Source organism: Pseudorca crassidens, chromosome 17, assembly GCF_039906515.1.
Source record: "Pseudorca crassidens isolate mPseCra1 chromosome 17, mPseCra1.hap1, whole genome shotgun sequence".
Taxonomy (NCBI): Eukaryota; Metazoa; Chordata; class Mammalia; order Artiodactyla; family Delphinidae; genus Pseudorca; species Pseudorca crassidens.
Genome location: NC_090312.1, coordinates 10,923,792 through 10,932,999, shown reverse-complemented (window position 1 = coordinate 10,932,999; position 9,208 = coordinate 10,923,792). Strand labels below are relative to the sequence as shown.

Sequence of the window (9,208 nt, the reverse complement as noted above, 5' to 3'; positions counted from 1 at the left end):
AGATAGCTGTCTAGGTTAATAAAATAATTATTCTGTGATTGCCAAAGTAACATCAGTGCTCTTCACAGAAGGCTGAGAAACTATGAATAAGTAAAAAGGAGGCAGAAGAAAAAAGAACTCACGTTTCCTGGCTGTTTCTTCTGGAAATTGTCCACTTACCCATTGATGATCTTAATGATTTTGCCTCATCAATTTGCTCTAGGACCACGTTCTTTACACTCACAGCTGTGGTCGACATCTTTTTTTCCCCTCCCAATTTGTTGTTTGTCAGTGTATTTTGGTTTTTGTTTGTTTGTTTTTTTGCGGTACGCGGGCCTCTCACTGTTGTGGCCTCTCCCGTTGCGGAGCACAGGCTCTGGACGCGCAAGCTCAGTGGCCATGGCTCACGGGCCCAGCCGCTCCGCGGCATGTGGGATCTTCCCTGACCAGGGCACGAACCCGTGTCCGCTGCATCGGCAGGCGGACTCTCAACCACTGCGCCACCAGGGAAACCCTGTCAGTGTATTTTGAAAAATGTTTTTGGCTCTAGGACTTACCCAGCAGGGAATGCTTTTGTCTTGGGTCAAAATGGCAAACAGGCCTGCCATTGCAGCATCAAGCAAGTGGCTGGAGGGGATTTGACGCTTCTGGGTTCAATAAACTGGGCTTAATGCAAGATGATACAGTATATACGAATGATGACGCAAAAGAGGCCATAAGAAGGCTTCCTGAGAACCTTTATAATGACACAGTGTTTCGCATTAAGAGAGCGCTGGACCTGACCATAAGTCAGCTGATCTTGCCTAAAGAGCAGTGGACAAAATATGAGGAGGATAAATTCTACCTTGAACCACATCTGAAAGAGGTTATTTGGGAGAGAAAAGAGAGAAGAATGGGCAAAGGAATAATCATGTAGCCTACATCTGTGGATGCAGCTGTCCTAAAGTAATTTTCTGAAGTTGGTTAAAGCTGAAATGTACAATGTACAACTATCTGGGCTGTAAATGTATTACTTTAAATAAATATCTATTATAGTTATTGTTGGAAAAGAAAAGAAAAATGTTTTTGGAAGTTGGAAGTGGCTGCCTAGATTGTAGTGGACTGATCTTTTGCCCTGCAGAGACCCACTTGCTGCCCAACTGGCAGTGACAGGCAGACAGACATTGACCTTGGCCATAGCAAGTTTTCCCTCATGGCTGTCGAGGCTCTTCTTGACCAGCATGACCTGGAAAGAGCAGTTCTGCCCTCGGAGGTCCCAGTGAGCCAGTCGGCAATGCCATTGCCATTTATTATCCTTCCCTGGGAAGGGCAGGGTTCTGCTTGGGAGCTGAGAGCCAGGACTACAGAGCCTGGAGATTCACCCTGGTCCTCAGAGCCTGTTGTGTAAGCCCGGGATGGAGTTGAAAGGAAACGGTCCCGCAGCATCTCTCTCCATGCACGTAACTCTATTCAGGTTCCATTGGCTGGAGAGCTGAAGTCATCATCTCAAGGACAATGTGTGTGGCAGGAGGGCCACCAGCTGCCTAAATTCCTCAGGGTTGCCTTGCTGCTTTCGCATCCACCCTAGGAAGTAGGCAGAGCATGTGAGTAGGAGTCTACCTTACAGATGAGAAAACTGAGGCTCAGGTGGACAGCACCGGCTCTGGGACTAGAATCTGAGCTCCAGTGAGCTTTCATGATGAGGGGTGAGATGCTGGGTGTGGGGAGCCACGGTGTGGGGAGGGGGCTGCCTGAGACTTTGGAAGAGGAGGAGAGAGGAGACAGAGGCGTCTCTGTGGGTCCCCAGGCTGGAGACACGGACTCCACCTACTTCGCTCATTTTCTGCATCAGTTCTGTTCTCCCTCTGTTCCCTAGGGCCACCCTTGCCTCAGTCCCAGCTGTAAAAACAATGGGGGCACACACAGGACATTGTGGGGGAGTGAGGACACACACACTATTCATGCTGAACCATGAAACCCCAGAAGCAGGCCCATTACCTAGGAACATAAGTCCACGATCTCTGTCACTGCCAGACAATAGTCCCAAGGCATAGCTGATGTGATCAGAAAGGAGAAAGAAATAAAAGCAGAGAAATAAAATTAAAGAGGAGGGTGACATTACTTGTAGATATGACTTTATACTCACAGCACCCAGGATATCCTATTAGAAAACATTGCCAACAATAGAATTTAGTAAGATGTCTGGGTAAAAAAGTCAGTATCTTCCAAAATAAGAAACAGACAGAAAAATATAATGGAAGAAAGAAGTCCATTTTGAATAGCTACAAACAGATTACATATCCAGGAATATAGTTATCAGCTTATGTGTAAGATGTCAATGAGTAAAATTTGAAGATGCTACTAAAGAACATACAAAAACATGCGAATAAATGGAAAAATATCTGTAAGAGAGGAAGCTGCATACTACATATTTGCCAACTGTCTCTAGATTAATATTTAAATTTAGCATAATCCCAGTTGAAAAATAGGATATTTTTTCTGGAATTAAAGATATTAAAGTTTATGTGGAAAAAGAAATAGATGAGAATAATCAAATTCTGAAAAATAAAAGGTGGTCTAATCCTGAAAGACATTAAAATATATTATAAAGCTAACATAAATTAAGCAGTTTGGTAATGGTGCATGAATAGACAGACCAATAAAACAGTGTGAAAAGTACAGAAATAGATCCAAATACTCATAGAAATTTACTTTATGATTAAGAGGACATTTCAAATCAGTGGGAGAAAAGGAGATTATTTAATAAATGGTGTTATGTTTAGACAAATGGTAGCCATCTAAAACAAAGTTCAGATTCCTTCTTAGATCCTCATACCCAAATAAATTCCAGATGGAGCAAAGATTTAAATGGAAAAAAAGACCCTCACCATAAAAGTATTAAAAGAAAACATGGAGATTTTATTTAAATAATATCCAAATGGGGAAGGACTTCGTCTTTTTAAACATGACACAAAATCCAGAATCCATATAAGAAAAGAAGACTGACACATACGATATCATAAAATTAACATATTCTGCCTTGCAAAAATGACTATAAAGCCAAAAGATGAACAACACACTTGGTTGAAAAAAAAGTTTCCAACATGTGAAGCGCAGACAGAGATCTAATTTCCTTAAGACCTTTATAAATTCCCACAGATGAAAAAGGAAAAGGACTAACAACCCAAAAGAAAAAAGCAAAGGACTTGAGCAGAGAGTTCCAAGTTCATAGAAAAATAGATAACAGCGGCCTTTAAACACAGGAAAGGGGGCTTACTCTCACTGCTAAAAAAATGCAAACGAAAACTCCTACAAGGTGCCCTATTTACCTATTAAGCTGGCAAAAAAAAAAAAAGACGTTTGCTCACACATTAAGGGTGAGAAACCAGCACTCTGCAGCATTGCTGGGGGAGTGCAATATGGGAAAACCTCTTTGCAAGACCGTTCAGCGATGTCTCGCAAAATAAAAACCGCCACTGACCCCTGACCTAGCAATATCACGTTCCAGAGCTTATCCTACACATACATGCACACATTTGCTTAGTGACATATGTATAAGGATATTATTAGTAGAAAAAGATTGGAAATAACTGCTGTGTATATCACCAGAGGACCAGTTAGAGAAGTACCGTGTACTCTTACAGTGGAATACTCTGCAGCCTTTAGAAGCACTGTGACAGCTCTAAAATGACATGGAACAAATTTCCAAATGTACGGACTCTATGGACTCGTCTACAGCCGGGACTTCCAAGCTTTTTTGACCGTAACTCACTGTAAGAACTATATTTTACATCACAAGCTGGTTCGTTCATTCATTCATTGGTTTGTTCTTTCAACAAATATTTATTGAGTAACCACCACATTTTCAGACACTGAAATAGGCATTGAAGAGACAGCAGTGAGTAAAACAGATAAAAAAAAAAATCTCTGCCATCGTGGAGCTTACAAATATATATAAGAACACAAACTGTTTAATGTGGAAACAAGCAAAGCTCTCCTGACAGAAGGCAAATCAGTGGTTGCCAGGGCTGAAGACGGGGGAAGAGATTGATTTTAGAGAAACACCAGGGTACTTTCTGGGGTGGTGGAAATGCCCTATATCTTGATTGTGATGTGGTCACATGACTGAATGCATTTGGTAAAACACATCAAATTTTACACTTAAAAAAAGTGAATTTTTATTATATGGAAATTATACCTCCACAGGCTTGATTAAAAAAAAAAACTGAAACAGAAGTGTCATGGAGCAATACTTCATCTTTCCATATTAGATGTCCTAGCCTCTGTTCCATCCCATTTCATTCTTTTTCAGTAAACAAAACAAACAAGATCACATCTATGCTGACCTGATCAATTGATTTTATAACATTTTAATGCGTCATTATCCATAGTTTGAAAAATTGTGATCTATATTTGTTACTGTGAGTGTAAGTAAAAGCTGGTGGATCTCATATACGGGCATATGTATTAACAGAAAGTCTGATATATGTGTATATATATATATGTGTGTGTGTGCAAATATATACAAATATTAGCATAGCAATGAACTGCTGATTGGAAACTGAGAGCCTGAGGGTCAGGGAAAGGAGCAAGAATTTGATTTTACTAGACACGCTTTTGGAGTATTTAACTTTTTAAAACCATGAGTATATGTAAGTTTTTAGAATATATTTGAAATGTTGAAAAGAAAAGGGAAAAATCCTGAGAGCAGAATTGGGTTTGAATTATAAACTACCTGTGTGACAGTGGGTAAGTTGCTTAACATCTCTGGGCTCTTTTTCCCTTATCTGTACTATAACAATGTTGGTCTATATGACCCTTAGGCCCTAGCCTCTTAGATATTCCAGTTGTCCTTGAGTCTGAGTCAACCCCATCTACTGGGGCATATTGAATTATTCAGTAGAGGGAAAGGAAGTGATAGAGCCATTCCCCATATCAGCAAACACTGAGCACCCACAACATGCAAAGTACTAGGCTAGAATCTAGGGCTCCAGTCTCTGCCTCAATAGTCTAGTGAAGAAACAGCCACACGTACGTGAAGGACACTGCCATACATCAGGTGGTATTGACCTGTTCACAAAATGCTCCTGGTCACAGAGGAGGGAGACTTCATCTTTACCTGGACGGATTAAGAAGAGCTTTAGAGGGGCTTCCCTGGTGGTGCAGTGGTTGAGAGTCCGCCTGCCGACGCAGGGGACACGGGTTCGTGCCCCGGTCCGGGAGGATCCCCCATGCCGCGGAGCAGCTGGGCCCATGAGCCATGGCCGCTGAGCCTGTACGTCCGGAGCCTGTGCTCCACAACGGGAGAGGCCACAGCAGTGAGAGGCCCGTGTACCATGAAAAAAAAAAAAGAAGAAGAAGAGTTTTAGAGAGGTGAGTACAGCAGGGCTGGATATTAAGGATGTGGCCAAGCTTATCAGCTGGAAATAGAGAAGAAAGGGCATTCCGGCCAATGAGTAGAGCACATCCAAAGTGTTGGGCTCTGAATACATCCACCGTATTCCAAACTCATGCCTCTGCCACCTTTGTGCAGCCTGGAACATCTCCACTCTTCTCTGCTCTTCATATCCTTCCTTGGAAGTCCATAGCCCTGAAAGAGCATAGCAAATGGCTCCATGTAGCTGGCCTGAAATGTGTCAGAGAGGCTGTAGAGGGACAGAGGCTGCAGAGGTGGGCTGGAGTCAAACCACGAAGGAGCTGGTGGGCTAAGCTAAGGGCTTTGAACTTGATCTTGAGGGCAACAGTGAGGAGGAGCAGGGTCAACAGTCAGATTTGCTGCAGAAAGTTGACCCTGACGTCAGTGTGGAGAATGGATTGAAAGACTCGAGGACAAGTTAGGAGGCTGATGCACCAGAGGGTTGGCCCCCTTCACTCCCAGCCTTTGTACCCAGAGAAGAACCGATTCTCCACGGACCATATGTGATCAGACTCCCAAAGAGAGTTAGCCATGCGCCTGCTTAGGGCTGTGTCTGTTCCAAGCAGACTGAGCTCTTTGAAACCCTCCACTGGGGTGATAGGTGGAGGCTTGTGGTGGTCTCAGCTTATGCAGCCCAAAGCCTTGCCAACCTGGAAGGGTCCTCCTGGAGGAATGCACGGGTCTACGCTGCTCTTCTGTAGCACGGAGAAGTGAGGGAGGATGAGGGGCAACGTTGGGCATGAGGGCTGCTCTCTCCATCCATCTTCACGTGCATGTGAATCGCCTGGAAATCTTGCTACAATGCAGATTCTGATCAGTAGGTCTGGACTGTGGCCTGAGGTTCTGCTTCCAGGGAAGCTCCAGGTCCACAGACTACACTGTTGAGTGTCAAGGGTTTAGACCACATGGCACATCCATGGCAGGGCTGTTGGGCTGTCTTCATTCTTTCATTTATTCATTCTTCTGTTTATGCAACAAAAATTCCTGCTTGCATTTTTTTGTTGTTCGTTGACTTAAATGAAGTGCTAAGTGAAGTGCTTACTGTGTGCCAGGCGTCACTCTAAATGCTTTACAAATACTAACTCATTCAATCTCACTACAACCCCACACGGTAGTTGCTGTTATGGTCCCTATCTCAAGCTTAGGGAAACCGAGGCACAGAGACGTGAAATAACTTGCCCAAAGTCTCCCATCTGGTAGGTGGCCCGGTGAATGCTGTCATTACCAGGTGAGTTGCAGTACCTGACCCCTTTCTGTAGCACCACGTGGAATGTGGGGCATTGGGTCCCCAAACCAAAGTGGAGGTGCTCGTAGAGCTGGGAGGGTGCTGCCTGGTGATGAGCCTGGAATCCCCTTCCCTTGCTGAACATGTGCTAATGGAGCCCATCCGGCCTCTCCACCTATTTCAGTGGGGTTGGGAGCAGAGTAGAGCAGCCTTTCTGGTGCCAAGGTATATGTATGAGTTTCCTACGAGCCAAATGGACACCCAGAAGGCAGGAGAGCTTGAGCTGTCTTGTAAGTACCAGGGAACCCCAGAAACAAGAGGCTGTGGAGGAGATAACGAGGGGCCAGGGGTTAAAAGTGGTTAAAGTGAAACAGGTGTCCCCAGGGAAGGAACCTCCTACAGGTGGAGATGACCATGGGCAGTTGGGTGTTCAGGATGGGAGCTCTGGGGGAATGATCTGGGTTTGTGATATGCATTGGGGAGATATAGGCACATAGATGGCAACAAAGGCCACAGGATTGGCTGAACCTACCAGGAAGAGCATGTGTGGGGAGGAGGCAGGAAGTTAGGACTGGAACCTCAGGAACATCAGCACTGGAGAAACAGGCAGATGGAGAAGCTTAACACAGAAGATTTAAAAAGGATGGTCAGGGCTTCCCTGGTGGCGCAGTGGGTAAGAATCCACCTGCCAATGCAGGGGACATGGGTTCGAGCCCTGGTCCGGGAGGATCCCACATGCCATGGAGCAACTAAGCCCATGCGCCACAACTACTGAGCCTGCGCTCTAGAGCCCGTGAGCCACAACTACTGAACCTGCACGCCTAGAGCCCGTGCTCCACAACAAGAGAAGCCACCGCAATGAGAAGCCCTTGCACCGCAATGAAGAGTAGCCCCCGCTCACCGCAACTCGAGAGAGCCTGTGAGCAGCAATGAAGACCCAACGCAGCCAAAAATAAATAAATAAAATGGATAAATTTATATAAAAGTAATAGAAAGGATGGTCAGAGAGGTAGGAAGAGAATGGGGAGAGTGTGTGAGAACTAGTCCTTGATGACTGCAAATGGAAACCCTGATGACATCCTCTTGGAAAGTGGACAGTTTATTTTCCAACTTTAATTGGAGGTAGAATTACTCTAACAATGCAGTGGTTTTCCGTTGCTCTTCCCTTGTTTTATATTCTTATGTGTATTACACAGTTCCCCATCTGCTGTTTTGGCAGGGATCTCCACATAAATACGTTTCAACGTATATACACACATATATTTAAACCAACTAAACTAATATTTATTGCATCTTGATTATGTGCAAAGCACAGCATCTCCCAGGCGAGGAGGTTTGCCAGGATGTGATTGTCATATGCTAGATCATGAGATCTGGCGGTGAGCAGAAACGGATGGTGCCCAGACAGGTGTCTCCCCTTAATACAGGACTGTAGAAAAGCTTTTACTAAAGTGAACTTCACACCTGGTAGGTAATCTACCTGGATCACATCGTGGAGCAGAGAAAACCACTTTCCCTGAACACCTCCTGTTAAGGGGTAAATAAACAAGCTCTCGTCTTGTTTAAGTCACTCATATTTGGCCTCTGTAAACGAGTATTAGTCAGCATCCTAATTAGTACTTACAGACGTACGGCCAAGGGATCACTGCAGAGAAAGGGTGACAGTCTGTGAAGGATGTCCCTCATTAGGCTACATGGGATGTAATCTCGTTTTTGTAACACTGTTTACTACGTTTGTTTAATCTCATGTGTGTGTTCCACATGTGACCCTCTCCCTGCCTTTGCAGGGCGTTCCAGACACGCAGATGGCACGTGCAAGAGGCAAGAGAGGGCAGCACTGCTTGGGAAGATAAAATGGTTCAGTCCCTGGAAGTCCAGCTCAGGGGGTGGGGGGAGGGAGAAGATGAAACTGAAAGTCAAGATGCTTTTAGATGGAGTTAGAAACAATCCCGGAGAAAAGTATCATAATTTTGGAAACAGTGAGGAATGATTCTCCTTGGGGGACTGATTTTTAGCAGATCAAAAAGAAAGAGAGTCTTCTATTAAGTTTTATTTTGCCTTCACAAGACTGAAAAGGAGTTGGCAGGTTGGCGAGAAGAGCGGTCCCTCAATGCTGTCCTGTTGCTGCCAGGGGTGGGACAGGGATATTACGATGGCGCATCTATAGGGGACCCACAGGGCCTAGCAAGATTATGCCTAAAATACTTTTTATTTTGGGGGGCAGGTTAGTTTTGCTTAATTTAATTTTTAATTTTATAATTATGGGGAAGTTCTAACATATGCAAAATATGGAATGCTCTCCTGAACCTGCATGAACCCACCCCAACCCTGGCCATGAAAGCCTGCCCAATCTTGTCTTATTTCCACTGTCATCCATTTCCCCTCCCTTATTATTTTAAAGCAAATATGACACATCATTTTACATCATCCATAAACATTCAGTATGTATCTGTTGGACATAAGAACTTTTAGTAAACACAACCACAAGGTCATGATCACACAAAAAAGGGATTAATTCATATTTCCTTAATGTCATCAATTTATACAGGTGATGTTCAAATTTTTAATTATTTAGTGAGTGTCCTATTTTTATCTATAATTGTTTTGGT

At 44.1% G+C, this 9,208-nt stretch overlaps 1 pseudogene; it reads left to right on the top strand.

The window, feature by feature from the left end:
• Positions 1–567: 567 nt before the first annotated feature.
• LOC137210487 (cytochrome b-c1 complex subunit 7 pseudogene) lies at positions 568–887 on the top strand (annotated as a pseudogene).
• Positions 888–9,208: the final 8,321 nt, after the last annotated feature.